The following is a 22,633-nucleotide window of genomic DNA, read 5'->3' on the forward strand; positions in this document are numbered from 1 at the left end:
TTGATGCATATTCTATTCCTTTCAGTCTATTACTAATACAATTAATGCTACAATGGAATCTTTATACTTATGTCTTTGTGCAAATATGTTGGTAGGAAAAATTTCTGAAATCAAATTGCTGAACTAGAGAGTATGTGCATTTAAAATTATTTAGTTAGTTGGTTATTTAAATTTTTAATGTGATAGTCAATCTGACCCCATTAAAAGGGACCTGGCTCATTCATGCAAGTGATATCTGGAACAGGTATAGTCCCAGTGTCCTTTGTTACTTGGTTCCTGCTTTTGATAGTCATTCAGATACCACACATTTGGTTTTCCCACACCTGCCAAATTTAGGATTTTCCTCTTGTCTTTCTTAGTTCTTCCCATTTGACACTGCCTCTCAACTTCCACTGCTTTCCTAAGACTCTTGCATCACCACTTATTTTAGATAGTTTTTTTTTTGTTTATATATAATTTTGTTATTTCTTCCTTCCAGATCCATGAGCAAGAACTTCAGGAAGAAGCAGCTCCTGTTACCCATCTATGACTTGTGGGGCGAACTCATTAGGTTGCTCTGCTTCCTACCCTCCACATTATGAGAAGAACATCAGGAAGTATTTAGAGGGCAACTTTCTCTTTAGGCACGGATACAGGGCTGCATGCTTACCTACCACCTACTAGGACAAAGCTTTGGTCACTGTGTTGGAACATGTCCTAGCTTGATAAAGATTCATGCCCCCAGCTTTGGGCTCCAAATGCTGGTATATATGAAGATATTCAGTCATCTTTCACAGGAGAATCAAAGAAAGCTACTTTTCTTGAATTGAAGAAAGTAGGGAAAACCACCAGGCCATTCAGGTATGAAAGTGAAAGTCACTCAGTCATGTCCAACTCTTTGTGACCCCATGGACTATACAGTCCATGGAATTCTGCAGGCCAGAATACTTCTCCAGGGGATCTTCCCAGGTCTCCTACATTGCAGGCACAATTCTTTACCACCTGAGCCACAAAGGAAGCCCAAGAATATTGGAGTGGGGTAGCCTATCCATTCTCCAGTGGATCTTCCTGACCTAGGAATTGAACTGGGGTCTCCTGCATTGCAGGTGGATTCTTTACCAACTGAGCTATCAGGGAAGCCCTTAGGTCACTCAGGTATGACCTAAATCAAATCCTTTACCTAAATCAAATCTTTACTGTATAATATACAGTGGAAGTGACAGACAGATTCAAGGGATTAGATCTGATAGAGTGCCTGAAGAACTATGGATGGAGGTTCATAACATTGTATGCGACACAGTGGTCAAAACTATCCCCAAGAAAAAGAAATGCAAAAAGGCAAAATGATTGTCTGAGGAAGCCTTACAAACAGCTGAGAAAAGAAGAGAAGCAGAGGCAAAGGAGAAAAGGAAAGATATACCCATCTGAATATAGAGTTTCAAAGAATAGCAAGGAGAGATAAGAAAGCCTTCCTAAGTGATCAATGTAAAGAACTAGAGGAAAACAATAGAATGGGAAAGACTAGAGATCTCTTCAAGAAAATTAGAGACACCAATGCACCGTTTCATGCAAACATGTTTTCAATAAAGAACAGAAATAGTATGGACCTAACAGAAGCTGATGAGATTAAGAAGTGGCAAGAATATACAGAACTCCACAAAAAAGATCTTAATGATCCAGATGACCATGATGGTGTGATCACTCACCTGGAGCCAGACATCCTGGATTGTGAAGCTAAGTAGGCCTTAGGAAGCATCACTATAAACAAAGCTAGTGGAGGTGATGGAATTCCAGCTGAGCTATTGCAAACCCTAAAAGATGATGCTGTTAAAGTGCTCCACTCGATATGCCAGCAAATTTGGAAAACTCAGCAGTGGCCACAGAATAGGAAAAGTTTCAGTTTTCATTCCAGTCTCAAAGAAAGGTAATGCCAAAGAATGTTCTAACTACCATACAATTGCACTCATTTCTCATTTAGCAAGGTAATGTTCAAAATCCTCCAAGTGAAGCTTCAACAGTATATGAACCAAGAACTTCCAGATATACAAGCTGGATTTAGACAAGGCAGAGGAACCAGAGATCATATTACCAACATCTGTTGGATCATTTAAAAAAAAAACAAAAAAACAAACAAAAAAAAAAAACAAGAGAATTCCAGAAAAACATGTATTTCTGCTTCATTGACTACACCAAAGCCTTTGACTGTGTGGATCACAATAAACTGTAGAAATTTCTTAAAGAGATGGGAATACCAGACCACCTTACCTGCCTCCCATGAAACATGTATGCTGGTCAAGTAGCAACAGTGAGAACCAAACAGGGAGCAACAGACTGGTTCCAAATTGGGAAAGAAGTACGTCAAGGCAGTATATTGTCACCCTGCTTATTTAACTTCTATGCAGAGTACATCATGCAAAATGCCAGGCTGGATGAAGCACAAGACAGAATCAAGATTGCTGGGAGAAATATCAATAATATTGCATATCAGATATGCAGATGACATCACCCTATGGCAGAAAGTGAAGAGGAACTAAAGAGCCTCTTGATGAAGGTAAAAGAGGAGAGTCAAAAAGCTGGCTTAAAACTCAACCTTCAAAAAATGAAGATCATGGCATCTTGTCCCATCATTCACAGCAAATAGTTGGTGTAACAATGAAAATAGTGACAAGCTTTATTTTTTTGCACTCCAAAATCACTGTGGCTGGTGACTGCAGCCATAGAAGACACTTGCTCCTTGGAAGAAAAGTTGTGACCAACCTAGACAGCATATTAAAAAGCAGAGATGTACGTAAGTTCCCACTCCTGAACCCGTGGAGGATTCATGTTGATATATGGCAAAACCAATACAGTATTGTAAAGTAAAATAATGATAATAATAAAAAAATTTTTAAATAAAAAGCAGAGATATCATTTTGCTGCAAAGGTCCATGTAGTCAAAGCTATTCCCTTGGACTGTGAGAAGATCTAACCAGTCAATTCTAAAGGGAATCAGAACTGAATATTCATTGGAAGGACTGATGTTGAAGCTGAAACTCCAACACTTTGGCCACTTGATGCGAAGAATTGACTCATTTGAAAAGAACCTGCTGCTGGGAAAGATTGAAGGTGGGAGGAGAAGGGGACGACAGAGGATGAGATGGTTGGATGGCATCACTGACTCAACGGACATGAGTTTGCGTAAACTCCGGGAGTTGATGATGGACAGGGAAGCCTGGCATGCTGCAGTCCTTTGCGTCTCAGAGTCAGACACAACTGAGTGACTGAACTGAACTGAACTAATGGTTTTTCCAGTAGTCATGTGTGGATGTGAAAGTTGGACCATAAAGAAGGTTGAGCACTGAAGAATTGATGCTTTCAAACTGTGGTGTTTGAGAAGACTCTTGAGAGTCCCTTGGACTGCAAGGAAATCAAACCAGTCAGTCCTAAAGGAAATCAATCCTGAATATTCATTGGAAGGACTGATCCTGAAGTTGAAGCTCCAGTCCTTTGGCCACCTGATGCAAAGAGCTGACTCATTAGAAAAGACCCCGATGCTGGGAAAGATTGAAAGTGGGAGGAGAATGGGATGACAGAGGATGAGATGGTTGGATGGCATCACCAGCTCAATGGGTATGAGTTTGAGCAAGCTCCATGAGATAGTGAAGGACAGGGAAGCCTGGTGTGGTGCCATCCATGAGGTAACAAAGAGTCAGACATGACTGAGCAACTGAACAGCAATAATAAATTATGTCCTGTATGCCTATAGACATGGATGAGTAAGGTTTATACTTCTTGCAAGTTCAGAAAGTACTTGGCCTCCTAACTAATCTGAGAAATATGGTGGCCCAGCTTGTCAAAAGGGAGCCAGTGTACCCTGCCACTTAACTGAGGATAGGGTATACTCAGGACCCGTTAGTGCTTGGTAGACCAAACCCTGATCAATGAACCCAGTTGCCTATTTAACCTATAGTCACCACTATGTGAATGACTATCACCAATGCATCTTTCTAACTGGTGACTCTCAAGATCACCTCATAGGTAAGTATATAGGAGGGTGTCACTGGGCACTGCTGCCCATTGGCTACTATCCTATCTCCGTTGGTCCTTGACTTTGCTTTCCTTGAATCTCAGGACCCAGCCACTGATATAGAGGTGAAGTTTCAGTGGATGGGATATAGCAAGGAATGGGGGTAAATGGGATAGATAGATTCACATAAAGGGGTTAGCTGGAAACCTATTGTGTCAGTAATGTTCATTACCTTGAGTGCCCCCATATGGTGGTGTTTTTGTATGTGTGATTGTCTCCCATGGTGACGTTCTGTTCAAGGACCCAGAATTGTCCAGTATGCTTCATGTCCTGACCTTCAAAATGCTGGTAAATTACAGCTTCTTATGTTCTACATAGTATGGGAGAGTGAGGAAGGCAGTGAATATAAAAGTCATAATTACTGCAAAAATAAGTATTTCTGGCTGGATGAATGTGATAAGTTTTGAGATAACTGGGGAATAGTAAGGAGGGAAGCTAGTATGTTGCCAGTAAAAGATGTAAGAGCAGAGGTACTCCTTTAGATAGCACTTGGTTGATGTTTTCAACCTCACTTCTACATCTACAAGCAGTAAATAATTCACAGATACAAACGTGAAGGACCTTGAATGGGGTCCTCCAAAATTGGGATGATTATTGACAGCAGTAACCAAAGACCATATAGCTGGATAATTTGGAACCAGAAGATTATTTTGATAAACAAAATAAACACAGCTGAAATAGATAGGGAGCTGGTGCTAAATACATGATTGATTTTTTCCCTAGGGCATCTGCCACTCTGAGGATTTTGTGAAGTTACAAAAAGGGAATATGCTAGAAATAGCTGACTGTGAGATGTTTGAGATCCTAGGGGTGTTTGGAGATCTGAAGTGGAGGCAGAAGACTTTTGGATCTCCTAGTCTACTCCTCGACTTAGAAGCAGCTATCACAAGTGATGACATGTTGGAGATGTCTTGTCAGTGATGGAGCCTTACTAAAAATCATGTTCAAGATCTTGACTTGAATGGATCACAGTGGCCATCAGAGCTGGTTCATGGTACAAGAGAAATACTTGTATGTGAGCTTCTCCAGCTAGGAAATATAATTGTTCCCTCTCAGAGAATAGGCAGTTACGATATTCTGTGCCTATCAGTGTTGGATCTCAGCCAGGTGTAGCCATGAGTAGGCATCCATCTACAGCCTGCTCTGGATCATGTAAGCTAATTGTAGAGTGTGGTGGTGTGGGGCTTGGAATCCAAGAGACCTGAATCCCAAACCTAGCTCTTTGAAATTAGACAAGTCACTTAATTTCTTCAAACATTAGTCTCCACATCTTTAAAGATGTGAATGACAATAGTACTAAAACATAAAGGACTGTTATGAGGACTTTTATATATTCTACCAGTTTTGTAGAGATATAATTGACCTGCAGCACTGTATAAGTTTAAAGGGTACAGCATAGTGTCTTGCTTACTCCATGAAACGGTTACCACAATACATTCAGTGAACATCCATGAGGATTTAAATGAAATAATTTGTGCAAAGCATTTATCCCAGTGCTTGGAGGATGGGATTACCATCAGTTATTATTTTTCTTGGGTCTGGATAACCAAAGTCTGTGGAAGAACCTACCAGGGTGAGGCTGCCTCCATTTCTCCCTCTTACTCCATTTTTTTCTGAAGTAATGTTGGATTTCTCCTTCCAGATAAGTAGAGCTCTGGAGCAACTGGATTTAGACCGGAGTGTGCTGTCACTGGGCTTCCCAGGTGGTGCTAGTGGTAAAGAACTCACCTGCCAATGCAGGAGACATAAGGGACACATGTTCAATCTCTGGGTCAGGAAAATCCCTTTGACGATGAAATAGCAATCCACTCCAGTATTCTGACCTGGAGAATTCCATGGACAGAGGAGCCTGCCAGGCTATGGTCCATCATATCACAAAGAATTGGATACGAGCGAGTGACTTAGCATGCATGTGCTGTCACTGGAACTTGTATTGCCCACAGGGATAGTGCTGGGCTGGAATGCAGTCTGCAGAAGATAGAACAGAGTTGGCTCATCCAAGCGGCAACATTATGGAGAAAAATTGAAATGAAGGCCAGGCAAATAGTCAAATCTAAATATCAGGCCAAATAGGCTGGGTAGGAGAAGCTGTGATGTAGGTAACAGAGTAGAGAGGGGAGAAATTACCTAAAAGCCAGAGAGGGCTTGGTTATTACTCAGTTTCACCACAGACAAGTTGAATGGCCTTGAGCATCTAAATTAAACTTGCTTTATATTCTGAGTTTGCCATTTCCTTAGCAGTTGGCCTTGGATGAATTTCTTACCTTTCTACAGTTCTACAGTTTCCTCATCTGTGAAAATAGAGATTAAAAAGGATACATAAGTCATACCATATTTGTGAGAATTAAAAATGGCAGTCTCTACAAAGTACATGTCATATATAGTGTTTGGCACACAGTAAGTTTGCAATGAATGTTAGTTGTTGCTGTTAAACAGAGTGCAGAATAAAAGCCTGGGAAAATTCCCCAAGCTGTGGCTCACACACACAAACAAGATTTCTAGGATGCCTTTGACCACAGTATGAGCCGAAGGAGTTAGTAAGGACATTGACTTAGATGGGGTGTCCTCCAAGCTGTCCTAAAGGCTTGATATACAATGACAGTCAGTAACAGTTCAAAATGTGAACCACTATATCCACAACGGGCTTCCCAGATGGCACTAATGGTGAAGAACCCATCTGCCAATGCAGGAGATGTAAGAGACACGGAATCGATCCCTGGGTCAGGAAGATCCCCTAGAGGAGATGGCAACCTATTCCAGTATTCTTGCCTGGGAAATCTCATGGACAGAAGAGCCTTGGAGGGCTACAGTCCATGGGGTAGCAGAGTCAGACACAACTGAGCAGCTGAGTGCACACACACAGACACACACACACACACAATGACAGTGATGCAGCCAGGGTTCTAAGTTAGATAGGCATTGATTGTTGTTTTTATGATATTGGTTGGGATAGTGTGGGAATAGTTATGTCTAGGAGGCCTGCATGAGGTCAGAGATGAAAAGTGGCTCCAACTACTAGAGAACTAGGGCAATGATGAGAACGAGATAAACATTTTCCTCTTTTGAGAAAGTTAACCTGGAGGCCAGTGAGTGTAGTAAAATGGGGTAGAGGCAATAGCAATTCTCCATCAACTTCAGATATCAATAGACCACTTTGAATGACCTGAGGGTCCCAATCTGGTGGGGCTGGCACTTTGTCAGGCACTATGTAAATGACTGGGGTGTCTAGGCCTTCGTTTAAGAAAGTCACCTCTGGGTTTTTCAAGGTCTTCTCAGGTGGTGCTACTTTAGATGACCCAGAACTGTCCAGACTTTGGATTCTTTCAAGGTCAGATCATGGTAATAAATTAGGGATATCCTCCAGGTAGATAACAAACATTCTGTTGATGAGGTTTATAATATCCAAAGTAAGCAAACTAAGACTCATGAGTCAAAATCAAGCCACTCTTTGGTTTTCTTTAGCCCATGAACTAAGAATAGCCCCCCCCCCCCCACTTTGGCCATGCCGGGTTGCTTGTGGGATCTTAGTTCCCCAATCAGGGATTGAGCCTGGGCCCACTCCAATGAAAGCACCCAGTCCTAATACTAGACTGCCAGGGAATTCCCTAAAATTCGTTTTTACAGATAAGCATTTGCAATTGATTTAATGGCAGGTTGGAGAAGGCAATGGCAGCCCGCTCCAGTATTCTTGTCTGGAGAATCCCAGGGATAACAGAGCCTGGTTGACTGCCATCTATGGGGTGGCACAGAGTTGGACACGACTGAAGCGACTTAGCAGTAGCAGCAGGAATGCTAACTCAAAACCAAATTAAGTGAAATGTTATTTTTAAAAAAGTTTTCCATTTTTCTCATTAGCTGGTTTATATTATCAAAATGGGCTTCCCAGGTGGTGCTAGTGGTAAAGAACCCACTTGCCAATGAAGGAGACACAAAAGACTCAGGTTCAATCCCTGGGTCAGGAAGACCCCCTGGAGAAGGGAATGGCAACCCATTCCAGTGTTCTTACTTGGGAAATCCCAAGGACAGAGGAGCCTGGTGGGCTACAGTATATAAGGTTGCAAAGAGTCAGATACAACTGAAGTGACTTTGCACATATTATCAAAAATCACACCCAATCATTATTGTATTTAGAGTTTTTTCAATAAAAATTTGTGGGAATCATTTTACTTTCTTATGATGAAAGTACATCACAAGTGCTTATGATGCTTATGATGAAGCTAGATAATAATATTCTTTCATTTTCTCTTGGCCTGCAAAGTCTAAAGTATTTCCTATCTGGCCCTTCACAAAAGAAAAAGTTTTCTATCCCCTGGGTAAGATAATAAAAACAATAATAAACAATGCTAGTTAATATTTATTGAGTACTTATTATATACTCAGGCATCACTCTAAGATGTTTACATGGATGATCACATTTATTTCTCACTGTATTCCTATTTGCCATTATTCTGATTATGTTCATTTTATCCCTGTTACAATGGAACCACAGAAAAGTTACATAACCGACCCAAAGACGCAAAGCCAGGGTGTGGTGGAGCCAGGATTTGAATCCACAGTCTACCTCTGGAACCCAAACTGTCAATTGTTGGGCTATATAAACAATGGATCAGGCATCACACAGGCGCAAGAGCTGAACAAAACTTTCAAACTAGTCAAGGTTCTAGATTGGTGAAGGAAAGTCTGGCTCCACCTCTTGCTCTTTCCGTCCAAGTCATAGGACTCCGTAAGGGCAGTCCACGCTCTGAGAGGTCAACAATCAGAGGAGTAAGTGTACTACAGCAGCAGGAATCCTGGCAGAGATGACTTAGCCTGTTTCCTTTCTCACAAGGAGCAGCAGAGCTTTTGTAGGCATTAGGAGGCTGGGTGAAACCCTCCCACACACTGGCTGCTGCAGACATTCACACAGCCTGGGTATTGGGTTCTAAGAGTTACATGCCTGACAGACAAATGAGTCCTGAGTACTGGGGTGATCTCCCATCACATTCATGAGAAGGCAGCACTTATCCTTCCCAAACACCTCAGGTCCCAAGTATTCAGGTGACAAATGAGTTAGGTCCCAGGGGGTACAAACAACCCTGGCTGCAGAATAGAGAAGTAAAGGGAAGAATATGCATTTTCATAATGAAAGGAGATGAAATATGGTGTTCCAGCCAGCAGAAGTCAAGGGCCAAAGGGAGTTCTCTCTGAGAAGCTGAATTAGCAGGGAGTCAAAACCTCTGGCCTAAGACATTTGAGGCTAGTTATTGGAAATAATATGGTATACCCAGCAAGTCCAGAGCTTTGAGGAATGGCTGTGGAGTTCTTAGGATGAAAGAGGACTTTGGGTTTTAATGTGTTCAAGAGATTTTAATATTGTTGGATCAAAGAGATACAAACTCAGGCCCAAGAAGCTACTCCAGTAGAACTCTGTAGCTCATTCAATGCCCAAAAAACAACCTGCATGACCTTTTTTTGTCCTCACTCCAAGCTAGCAGTCTTCAACATGTTCTTGCAGCAACACCTATGCTCCAGTAGGAAGAGATCCGCGCGCCCTGTGTCACTGTTACCATGGACTTCAACTCTGAGCTCCCTTCCTCTTCAGACCCCGACACAACAACAATAATAAATAACCCAAATACTTGATATCGCACTTAGAATGCCCCATGCACTGTTTTAAGTAATGGGTGTATATGTGTGTCTTTCAACACCATCTCACAAAACTGGCTCATTGTCTCTGTCTCAAGGGCCTACCTGGATCCGACACCTTTACTCTATTCATCCTGGATCTTCTGTCTTCACAGGCTAACTTCAGTACAGATTTACAACCAGGCATACTTGTGTTTGAGTTGGGGCTTTGCTCATTTAGTAGCTGTATGTGTTCAGTTGCACAGTTGTGTCTGACTCTTTGTGCCCACATGGACTGTAGCCTGCCAGGCTCCTCTGTCCATGGCATTCTCTGGGCAAGAATACCAGAGTGGGTTTTCATGCCCTCCTCCAGTGGATCTTCCTGACCCAGGGATTGAACCTGCGTCTCCTGCATTGGCAGGTGGATTCTTTTCCACTAGCGCCACCTGGGAAGCCCTAGTAGCTGTATGACTCTGGGCAACTTAATTAAGCTTTCTGTGCCTCAGTTTCCTCATCTGTAAAACAGGGATAACAATAGTTCTGACTTCATATGGTTGTTGTAAAAACTGGATTAAAGAAGTTAATCTAGCTAAAGCACTCAGAACAGTGCTTTGTAAACTCTCAATACACATTAGCTCCTGTTATTACAGTGCATCAGGTACTGTGCTAGATATAGATTCCACATATCCACTCAGATGTATTTCCTACTAGACTGTAGGTGATGGTGTGCCAATAAACGCTTAACAATGAGTTCTCTTGGGAAAGAAAACAAGGCCCTAATTTGTAGAGCTTAGTGATTTCTGTGGAATAAATCCTCTGACCATAGCTGATTTTAGTTATCTATTAATACACGATGACATTGGACCATAGCCGATTTTAGTTATCTATTAATACATGATGGCATTGAACCAGAGTCGGGAAGGAATGTTACTGCAAAGGATTTGAAGGCAGAGCTCTGTTCTTAGCAGTGAAAGTTTTAGCACTCAACACCCTACATCTTGAGAAAACGGGGATGCTTGATTACCTGGGGCTGATTCAAGTTATTCTGGTAATAGACCCAGTCCCAGCACAGCATTTGGCATAGAGGACTGTTCAAGAGATACAGATGAGTTGTAAGATTGGCAGGCATTTTGTAAGATACACTGAAGCAGGTATGTCCGGTGGCCCAGGGTATGGATTTGGCCTGCAGACACTGGCTCTGCCACTTCATAACTGCTTTGAGCCTCAGTTCCCCCATCAGGAAAATCAGGATGAAAGTACTCACCTCCTAGGAATGCTGAAGGGTTAAATAAGGTAGGGAGTGAGAAAGTGCCAAGAGCATTTCCAGTTTCATAGTATTCTCTCAGGAAATGCTAATTAACAAACAATGTCCACCCTGCCCTTCTTTATTCTCCTCTCAGGCCTAACAGTAGGTGATTTATTTTATTCTTCTGGTTTCATTCTACACATTGCACTTGGATTGAAAAGAAAAGAAGTGAGGTGGAGCCAGGGATTGAAGCTGGAGGGCTTAGGATGAGATTTGCTTTGGGAGTCCAAAACTCACATTGTTTTGGCTGAGTGGGCAACACATGAGGTTATATGAGGGACCTCCCAGACCCAGGGGCTCCCTGCTGTGCTGTTCTGTGCTTATTCACTCAGTCGTGTCCAATTCTTTTTTGCGACCACATGGCCTTTAGCCTGCCAGGCTCCTCTGTCCATGAGGATTCTCCAGACAAGAATACTGGAGTGGATTGCCATGCACTCTTCCAGGGGATCTTCGCAACCCAGGGACTGAATCCAGGTCTCCCGAATTAGAGGTGAATTCTTTACCATCTGAGTCACCAGGGAAGCCCCAGGAGCTCCCATAGTGGGCACAATTCCTATCTCGGATTTCCCCCATCAGCTGCCAAGCTATTTGGGAAAGCATGTCTTATAGGGACCACATATTAAAATGTATAAGCCTGAATATTAGGTTTAAAAAAAAGTGAACAAAGATGAAGGATGTGTGGGAATAAACCATGGGATTCTGGAATGAGGGAGAGAGGAGAGAAATGGAAAGGGAGAATGAAAACCCGTCAATGACACACTTCTCAAACAACTCTCAGCTTTGTTGAAAGCTGGCCCTGTTGATACAAATACAGAGCTTTCTCTTTTTTTCTTTTCTTTTATTTTATTTAAGCAAAAAATGCTTTTCTGAAGAGTGAAAATAAAAAAAAATCCTCAACTCTCCAGAGTTAGCTGACCGTGCTGCTGAAATAAGATCCACGTGTGATTCATATCCAACCTATGAGAGCATCTGGTAGTCAGCTTGTCACCCTTTCTTTGCTAGAGTAAATACCTATCAAGCAAGGAGATCCCCACTAGAAAGGAGAATGACGTTTCTGCCAAGCCGGCTAAGAGTTGTGCATCAATTCCTGTGGGGGCAAGAAGGCTGCAATCAAACCACTGGAGTGAGAGACAGTCCCATCTGAGAAGGTGACACAGAGAGTTCTCTGTAGCTGAAGAATCTAAGCTATTCCATTTTGTTAACAGAAAAACTCCATTTTGTAAGTTTCTGGGAAAAGAGCCTTTGGAAATCCCCTGACCTCACCCCACCGCCCACGAACCAATCAGACCCCAGACTAAAATCTCCTGACTTAACGCTCAGGAACTTGTGGTCTACCTAGAAAATAGGGACCAATAAAGAACCAACACACAACGCTTCAAAAGAAAGTGACCAATAAGACGTTCCCCTACCTAGAAATCCTTTTTTCCCAAGTATACTCCCTATATAAACAATGTAATCCAAAACCTGGGACTCCTCCCTATAGCCGCTGTGTCCGTATTGGTGGGAGCCCCAGCTTGAGCTTGGTAATAAAAACCCTTTTGCTTTTACATCGGATATCAGCTCCCTGGTCGTCATTGGGAGGTTTCGCGACGTGGGCGTAAAATTTGGGGCTTGTCCGGAATCTCCCACCGGCTCCATGGGAAGACCGATCCGGAGAGTCATCTGCAGCCGGTAAGCTTTTTTCTGTCTTTCTTTTCATTTCTGGCAGGGCCTATTTTCTGAGACCAGTATACGACTCAGGCGGATGCACCGATGAGTCACCGGTGGGGGTCGTTGGGAGAGGTCCCCGACTCCAGTGGGGGGTGGGGGGATGGAGTGCCCTTGTTCTCTGTAGGCAATAGCGGGTTGCTCCCGCTGAATGGCCAGAGGCCGTCGTCGTTCGGTTTTACCTCCGGACTCCCGGAGGTGTATTTCTCCTCTCTCTCTGTCTATCTATGTGGCTGTTCATATTGTCTGTGTTAATTTACCAACATCTGACTGATCTAGGGAGGATGGGGCAATGCTATTCTAGCCCCACACCTCTATCCTTGGTTACTGATAATTTTAAGGAGGTCAAGATGCACGCTCATGACCTCAGTGTAGAAATTAAAAGGAATAAATTAATCACTTTTTGCAGCACAGAATGGCCAACCTTCCATGTAGGCTGGCCCTCAGAAGGCACCTCTGACTTGGGAACTATACACCGAGTCCAAGATATCATCTTCCGACCGCCAATCGAACACCCTGACCAAGCCCCCCCTCCTTGGGTAAAACATTTTTTGCCTCAACAGGGATTTTCTACCGCTCAGGCGTTGGTGACATGTGTAGGAAAGAACCTGAAGAATCCCAAGGAGCCTGAACCAACGGCACCGCTATACCCCATCTTGCCGGGGGGAATTGTTAGGGGAAGCACACTGATTGAAACCGCCCACCCTGGCCAGGCACCATAGTAACCATTTGCATGAGTTGTTTTATGACAGGAGATCCTGATAAGGAATACGGAACTAATAAGCCTCCACCAACCGGAAGAGTTCCGGAAAGGTCTAAAGGAGACACCGCGTGTACATTGCGAGCCACACGGCAGAGCAGTTCTCCTGGGTTTCCTTACCCTGCTACTCTCCACCTGGGTGCCCTTTCCCAATAAAATCTCTTGCTTTGTCAGCACATGTGTGTCCTTGGACGATTCATTTCCCAGTGTTAGGCCAGAGCCCAGTTTCGGGCCCTGAAAGGGGTCCCTCTTCCTGCAACAAATGGTGACTCTGGTGGGACTCTTCTTTGCTGAGACTGACATCCTGACCACTCGGGGTACTCAGGGGCCCAGCTTGCCTGCCAATGGACCAGACCCAGCAGCTGCAACCGGGAACCTTTTGTCCCTGGTCTCCTCCTGACGCGAACAACTGGCCAGAGTGCCCCAACCGGTAAGGAACAAGAGACTTTATTGATCTCTCTCCCCTTCCCTCTCTCTTTCCTCTCCTTAACCCTTCCTATCCTTCCCTGTTTATCTAGTCCCCAGGTCCTGGACACAGGAATCTGGTCGAAGGGCCCTCAGCCTGAGCTGAGGATTGGAGACTGATCACCTCCTCTTGGCAAAGAACTTGAATTCTGGTTCTGATTTCTGGTAGGGCCGAGTTCCAATCCTCCCTTCTCTGGAGGCCCATCTCTAGGTGGCAGGAGACGTCTGTAAGGCCACCCCTTTTGCCCCCCTCCCCCGCCTCCTCCCCCTTCTTCTTTCCACCTGGCTTCCTTTCCTTTCTTTGAAATCTTTGATGTTAGTACTTGGATCTGAAGTTCTGTGTCTCTATAGGAGGTTTTCTGAGAGACTGTATTTTTGTATTTAAGGGCTTCCGTGGTGGAGCCAAGGTTAAAGTGTCTGCCTGCAATATGGGAGACCTGGATTCGATCCCTGGGTCGAGAAGAACCCCTGGAGAAGGAAATGGCAACCCACTCCAGTATTCTTGCTAGAGAATCCCATGGACGGAGAGGCTTGGTGGGCTACACCACAGGTCACAAACAGTCGGATACGACTGAGCGACTTCAACTTTCACTTTCACTTTGATGAGGACTGCAAGGTTTATCTGTGTGTGTTTTAACTCTGTGTTCTGTGTTGTGATTTTTGATGGCCATTTTGCTTTGTCTGGCCACCATTTGGTTTAGACCTGCTGCCATTTTGTTAGAACTTGATTTTCTTTCCCTGTGCCTTGAGACCAGGGCTCTCAGGAACACTTATCTAGACCATCTCTAACTCCTGACACTGAGGAAAAAGAAAAAAAAAAAGACTTGAAGCTAGATCTTGCACTGTCTAAATATGTCTTGGTATGTCTCTGTCTCTGGGTAATATTTTTGAGGTTAATTTGTATATAAGCTCTATTTATTTGGCTTTAAAAAAAGGTAATTTAATTCTAAATTAAACAATAAATTCCAGGTTCATGTGAACTGGGAAATATTCAATGTTAAATACCTGATATTAATGTTTGTTTGTTGACCTATCTAATATAGACATGTCTTAGAGTAATTAACGTTAAGTAGAATGTTTTCATTGTACCTAGGTTTAATATAAGTTAAATATTATATTTGTTACAAGTTTGTCAACAAGGAAATTAGAGTCAACTAGGTCCAAGATGGAGGAGCTGACTTTCACTAGACCTTGAGCCTTGGTATTTAGGCCTATTGTGACATATCAACAAGCTAAGTGATACACCCATCAACATTGACTAAATCTGACCAAATGTTCTAAACCCTTTTAATTGATCTTTTTGATAAAACTTCCTAAATAGAACTCTTTTGAAGTTCTTTTGATCTCTAGCTAACTTTGGGGTGCTTCAGAGGGCCCCTGGAACATCCCAAAGAGAGATATTAAACTGCGTTTATTTGGTTAGATTACATGGAAAACATTATCAAATGAGTAATAAATCTGCTCATATTATAATGTATGGTAAAATTACTAATACAGATATCCTAGAAATTATATGGGGTTTTTAACATTCTGATACGTCCTGGTATTTTAATGGAAAACCTGATGACTTCACAAAAGTTAACAAAAGGACTGAATGAACCAGCGAATATGCTTATAACTTTTATGGTTTCTATCTGAAAAATCATGGATTTGAATCTTATGTTTTCAGGGAGTAGGGAAAATCTTCCTCTCTAATTCAAATGAGTTAAGAAGGTTATCTCAGGGCTATAAAAATCTCAAGAAATTTTTGAGACCTTAAAAAGGGAAGAATTCACCTAGATTTGTTAGGCAAAATCTGTGATAAGCCTTTGGTGTGAGTTTCCCAGCCCTGTTTTATTTTAAAAGTTGAGTCTGAGACCCTATAAATGTTTCAGCAAAATAAAAAGCCTATAATCAATTATGGTTATAAAAATAATCAGACCAAAATCAGTGAGAACAGACCTATTTTGCAAACTAGCCTTAATTTGGTTATATTTAATAAAAATAAGGGTAACTTTAAGGAAAAAAAGATATTTCAAAATGTTAAATACCAGTTTGTTAATGGAGGTCTGCACCTAGTAAGACTCATCTCTTAGATCATTCTTTGCTGTTATGTGATATTAATGTAAAATTTAATTGAATTCTTGAAGAACACCCTAAGTTTGTTTCTGAAGCTTATCTCAGTAATCTCTCTTTGGATGAAGATCAGATGCCTCATGACCTGCAACCAGGACTGGAAAAAGACATAATTTAAGGGACTGTCTCCAACATGGATGGAAGGACTTTTTTTTATCAGGAGAAACTACACTACACCAGGATGAGAAGACGACGACATCAGAGGTAGACAGCTTCCCTAAGATGCTGGACCTGATTCGTATGATCATTTATGTTTTCTTGACTTCTTAGACCTTTGCATAGAAGTCAAATGCTTTTCTATCATAGGCCTGATCCTATGCTAGTTTTAAAAATCAATCCAATTGTTGGGTTTGTGGCCAATTACCTGTGTCTAGTTCTGGGTTACCTTGGTAAATTTCTCTACTACCAGACTCTAACTGGTTGGCCCTGAGAAAATTTACTTAAAAAAATTATAGTCATATTCAGGTCACTATGATATTACTAGATAGGATCCCCTCACCGGGCCAATTAATAATGCTTGCTCTGACTCTGGCTATAAATTTGAGCTTTTTGCTATTACGCAAGCTCAATCAGAACAAGAAAAGTCTCTGCAAAGGACGGGAAAATCTCCCAGAGTTATGGGATGGATTTATACAGATAATGCCAGGCTACAGTAATTTAGGTTTAAAGTCTCCTCTATGTTGAAAAAAAAATTAAATCATACTAAAGATAATCAGTCTAGTAACACTAGAAAACTGGGCTATGTGCCTTATAGATGGTGCCAATATATAATTTCCCTGGAAGATAAAGATTCTACAGGGCAGACTAAGTCAGATGACCTGAAGATATACTGGGCTACATCTAATGGAAGTTCTTAACATAAGCCTTACTTGTGACTTTACTAATACTGCTGGCTATGTTATTTGTATTTCCCCTGTTTTACAAAATTGCTGTTTCTTACACTGTCAAATGTGTGTGTGAGGCCTCTAATAGAATAATATATAGTCCCATATGAGATCGATGATGGTAACAGTGTAACTCTAGATATGGTAAAGAAGCAACAAGATGGAATATTTTCCTGGACCAAGAAGCTAGTAAAACAGGTGGTCCAGAGAATTTTAGATACTGTTTTATGGCCTAGTCCAGTAACAGCACATTGAGTGGCCTGTCGACAGAATCTTTGCCAAATCTGAGAATGGACATTCTCAGCACCATGGGATAAAATGGTCATGAAGTGCCACCCTCATAATCATGGTCAAGTTTGTGAGCAAAAAGGGGCTCTGCCAACTGAAGACTGACACTCACCATCTGCATCTACAAAGATTAAATCATGGCCGCTGCAACTGCTGACTTTCAACGCCCCTAAAAGGAGTTCAGGGTGAAAATCAGGAATGAGGCACTCTGTGCTCTGGGAAAAACTGGCAGAACAGGCCTTCAGATAGTTAGATCTTTTCAGGAGAAGATTTTATGAGTCCCAATTCTTGCATCTTCTCATACCTAGAGAAACACTGACATCATTAACGGTGAAATCTGCTTTGGCTATTAAGGAAAAGTTTACAATTAAAAGTCAAAATAGAGTAGCTATGGTTCAGATATCCTGGGAGATAACTAGGTGATGCTATGGGTGTACTTTCAGATTAGAGCTTGTATTGCTCCAAGCTGGGGCAGTCCTATGCCCCATTTTGACAGGAAGTTATCACAGTCATAGTTGCCTAGTTCCCTAAAATTAAAACTGAGCGGAACTCTGGGGCTCTGGAGTACAGATCTGTTCTGTATTCTCCATTTCTTATCTGTAGGATATAGACTTTGTTCAGCCTCCTTGACCTTCCCTGAATTCCAAAGCATGGATTCAAACAATTGCTAATCAGGGAAGGGAGGGGATACGAAAAATCAAAGGTTGGTACAGCCTCCAGACAGAGTCCTGGTTCCTACTCAAAGAAATATGCATAACAATGTCTTTGAGCCCCCACCCAGGTGGAAGATGGTAACTTCAGACTGAACACAAGATTCTTGGAGCACAGCTCTGTTGCCTCACCACCAACCAATCAGAGAGGGTCACAAACCCTGCAACCCTCACCCCAAATGTTGCCTTCTGTTTCCGGGGACCAGAGATGACCATCCTGTTAGGTATCCTGTTTGGCCCTTGTCTATTTCATCTCTGAGAGGGGCCAACTAAATTGCTGTTACTACAAGGGTAGAAGCTGGTTTCATATGTGGAAAACCCCAACTTAGATGAGGTAGAGAGAGACTTCTGCTCTGCTAGGCAGGCCTACGCCCATGCATAGCAGGAAGAAGTTACAGAAGAAAGAGACCTCCGCCCCAATTCCCAAAAAGTATCTTGAGTATGAAGTCTCTCAGGGGGCCTATGTGCTGCATTAGGGGAAGAACGTTGTTTTTATGTGAATCACTCTGGGATAGTCAGGGAGTCCCTGGCCAAGATAAGAGAAGGGCTGAGTCAGAGAAAAAGAGAAAGAGAAATGTCTCAAAATTGGTTTGAATCCTGGTTCGACTCATCCCCCTGGATCACAACTCTCATATCTTCCTTGGTAGGGCCCCTGATTATCTTGTTACTGCTACTCACCCTCGGGCCATGCTTACTAAAGTAATTGGTGGCCTTCATTAAAAGCTGCATCAACGCGGTGCAGCTCATGGTACGCAGATCCCAATATACGGCCTTGCCAACGGTCCCCTTAGCGGGAGATAATATAGAGCTGACCCCAGACCCATGATTGGGTCTGTCCTGGATCCTAGAGAAGGGGGGAATGAAGAATCAAAGCTATTCCATTTTGTTAACAGAAAAACTCCATTTTGTAAGGTTCTGGGAAAAGAGCCTTTGGAAATCCCCTGACCTCACCCCACCACCCACGAGCCAATCGAACCCCAGACCAAAATCTCCTGACTTAACGCTCAGGAACTTGTGGTCTACCTAGACAATAGGGACCACTATCATGTGAATTGAATCGCCAGTCTATGTCTGACGCAGGATGCAGCATGCTTGGGGCTGGTGCATGGGGATGACCCAGAAAGTTGTTATGGGAAGGGAGGTGGGAGGGGGGCTCATGTTTGGGAATGCATGTAAGAATTAAAGGTTTTAAAATTAAAAAAAAAAAAATACAACGGGACACCCAGAGAAGTTCACAGAGTTACATGGAGAAGAGACGAGGGAGGAGGGTCATAGAGGTTACCCTGATGAGATGAGGTGGAATCATATGAGGAGGGAGCAAGCTAGCCAGTAATCACTTCCTTATGTGTGCTCCACAGTCTGGACCACTCAGAGATGTTCACGGAGTTACACAGAGAAGAGAAGAGGAAGGAAGGAGACAGAGGTGGCCAGGAGAATAAAGGGGGGGATCAAAAGGAGAGAGACTGATCCAGCCAGTAATCAATTCCCTAAGTGTTCTCCACAGTCTGGAACACACAAAGAGATTCACAGAGTTGGGTAGACAAGAGAAGGGGGAGAGAGGAGATAGAGTTGACCTGGTGGAGAAAAAGGGTAGTCCAAAGGGGGAGGGAGCAATCAGGCCAGTGATCTCACACCCAAGTAAAAATGGGTACTGAAGATTGGATTCTTAAAGGTACAAAATTGAGGTACAAATACCAAAAAGCAAAGATTAAAAATCTAGAGTAGAGGTTGGATTTTCAAAAATACAATATTAAAGAAAAAAAGTCACAAAAATTATAAAATATATATATATATGAAGTTTGCTTTAAAAAATAGGGTCTCTCTTTTTTTGCAAAGTAATAGTAAGTTATAAAAATGAAAATTAAAGGAGTGATAGAGGACTTAATTTTTTTTTAATCTAAAAAGATAAAGAATGATAGTAAAAATAGTAAAAATATATCTAGGACTTTCTCTGGTGTTGTTGTGGGCAGTGTGGGGTTCTTTTAGTTTCAGATAGTTCCTTGATCTGGCTTATATTTCTCAAGATCTATAGGCCTCTTCCTTTGTATTCGGTACTAACTACAGGGTTTTAATCTATTGCACCTGTCACATCCAACAAGGTTCCCTGTTTTAGCTTCTTCTGTTTGTTGGTCTCTTCAGTGGCTAATTCCACCCTGACACGAGTGATGGGACCAGATGCCATGATCTTCGTTCTCTGAATGTTGAGCTTTAAGCCAACTTTTTCACTCTCCTCTTTTCCTTTCATCAAGAGGCTTTTGAGTTCCTCTTCACTTTATGCCATAAGGGTGGTGTCATCTGCATATCTGAGGTTATTGATATTTCTCCCAGCAATCTTGATTCCAGGTTGTGCTTCTTCCAGCTGAGCATTTCTCATGATGTACTCTACTACTCATCCATAAAAAAGAATGAAATAATGCCACCTGCAGCAACAAGGACCTAGAGATTATCACACTAAGTGAAGTAAGTCAGACAAAGACAAGTAACATATAATATCACTTATATTTGGAATCTAAAATATGACACAAATGAACCTACCTATGAAACAGAAACAGACTCACAGACTTGTGATTGCTGGGGGTGGGGGGGTGGGGGTAGGGGGAGGGATGGACTGGGAATTTGGGATTAGCAGATGCAAACTATTATACACAGAATGTATCAACAACAAGGTCCTACAAAATAGCACAGGGAACTATACTTCATATCTTGTAATAAACCATAATGGAAAAGAATATTAAAAATGTATATACACACATATATATGTGTGTGTGTGTAACTGAGTCACTGCTGTAAAGTAGAAAATATGCAATATTGTAAATCAAATATACTTCCATAAAATTAAACTTTAAAAAATGGTTCTAAACAGAGGTTCTGTCAGTTTCATAGGTCTACTAAAGGGTTCCATGGCACCCCAAAGTCAGACTCCCAGCTCTTAGGAATTCTGTGTGACTCTGGCCCAGGAACTAGATGGATGTATCTGTGCTTAGGGCTCATGATGGGTGCTGGGATGCTGTGAAAGGAACAAGTCTGCAGGAAGAACAGAGGAGAAACTCAGGTGTGGAGCTGACCACTACACCACAAGGCCAGGCCTCACCTCCTCACCGTTGCCACAGGAGCCCATCTTCCCTCCTCCAGGAGGCTGGAACAGCTCTGTGGCAGGTTCAATCTCATTCCCCATGGCACGGCATATGCCACCAGATGGCGCCATTGTAGGTGCCTGTGGCCGGGAGGGGCTGCCATGCTTCAAAGGCTTTCATAGTCCTAATCCAGTCTAATACAGTCACTGTTCCCAAGTTGTTGGGCTTGTTGTCCAGGCCCAGTTAGGACCCTCAGAGACTTGAAAGCATGGAAAAGACTATGATGTCTACCTCATATGCAATTTAAAACAAAAGCAAAACTAAACTGTAAATGATTCTGCTAAACTTCCAGTGACGTTTCTAGATTTCCTGATTGTGAAATTCCAGTCTTTGACGTTGAACTTTCTTGTGCCCTTGATGTCGCAAGTCTGTCCATCAGGAAGATCAGCCCATCCTGCTGGCAAAGGGGTAACCAAGCCGAATCCGGCTCTGGGTGCCAACTGAGACCTAGCATCCCTATGCCCTCAGTCACAATGTGTCAGACACGGGCACATTCCAGGACATATGGCAACTACTTCCAGATTTCTGATAGACTAAAAGGTTTTGGAAAACTCTGTGGACCCTGCCCAACCAATTCACATGGCTTAAGCCAGCCCCAGTGTGGATGAACCCCACTCTATGATTCAGAAAAATAAGGATCACTGAGGCTTGCCCGGTGGCTCAGTGGTAAAGAATCTGCTTGCAATGCAGGAGCAGCAGGAGATGCGGGTTCATTGCCTGGGTTAGGAAGATCCTCTGTAGGAGGAAATGGCAAACTACTCCAGTATTCTTGACTGGAGTATCCCATGAACAGAGGAGCCTGGTGGACTGAAGCGTCATTTCTCCCATGAGGTATAGGAAAAAGTCCACATGTGGCATTATGCAAGTGTTCTGGCTAGATATCATGTCACTTGCAAACCTTCTCTCTCAGCTCCACCCTGCCCCTCCATCCCTGACCTCCACTGACTATAAAGCCAAACTTCTACCATCCTCAGGGCAGCTACATCTCAGGGTTGTGCTCACATTTGCCTCCACAAATATTCCAGCATGAGTTTTTGCCAAGCTTCACCAGATCCTCTACCTCCCCAGAAGGGACTCAATAGTCTTTGTAGAAAGAAAAATTGACAACTCTGACTCTGGTGGCTCAGTGGTAAAGAATCTGCCTGCCAATGCAGGAGACTCGAGTTCAATCCCTGGGTTGGGAAGATCCCCTAGAGAAGGAAACGGCAACTCACTCCAGTATTCTTGCCTGGAGAACTCCATGGACAGAGGAGACTGGTGGGCCTCAGTCCATGGGGTCACAAAGAGTCGGATACAACTGCAGCACTAAGCACCTAATTCTGCCAGAACTCTGTCCGCAGTGTCAGTTCTGTAACCATATGGAAACACTTTCAATTTTGTTAATTCCCAACTTCCCAGACAAAACCCATGGGATCCAAGGTTATACAGAGATAGACTTCCAGGTCACTGACACCCCTGATCAAATCTAGGAGGGTGACCAAAACCCTCCACTATTTCAGACAGTTCCTGCATCTGATGACAGCCTGCAGCTTTCACAACAGCTTTTCAAACAGCTGATGAACCAGATCTCATGAGATCCCCTGTATTCAGGCTTCATCTTTACTACTTCTCTACA

At 42.8% G+C, this 22,633-nt stretch overlaps 1 long non-coding RNA gene across 2 annotated transcripts; it reads left to right on the forward strand.

Moving 5' to 3' along the window:
- The first annotated feature begins 8,437 nt into the window (after positions 1–8,437).
- On the forward strand, positions 8,438–19,093 carry LOC138930543 (uncharacterized). Of its 2 annotated transcripts, none has more exons than XR_011446223.1 (2): positions 8,438–13,852; positions 16,071–19,093. It is a non-coding gene; the product is annotated as an uncharacterized lncRNA (long non-coding RNA). The 2 variants fall into 2 exon arrangements; XR_011446224.1 differs by having other exon boundaries at positions 16,076–19,093.
- Positions 19,094–22,633: the final 3,540 nt, after the last annotated feature.

This window comes from Ovis canadensis, chromosome X, assembly GCF_042477335.2.
Source record: "Ovis canadensis isolate MfBH-ARS-UI-01 breed Bighorn chromosome X, ARS-UI_OviCan_v2, whole genome shotgun sequence".
In the NCBI taxonomy this organism is placed as follows: Eukaryota; Metazoa; Chordata; class Mammalia; order Artiodactyla; family Bovidae; genus Ovis; species Ovis canadensis.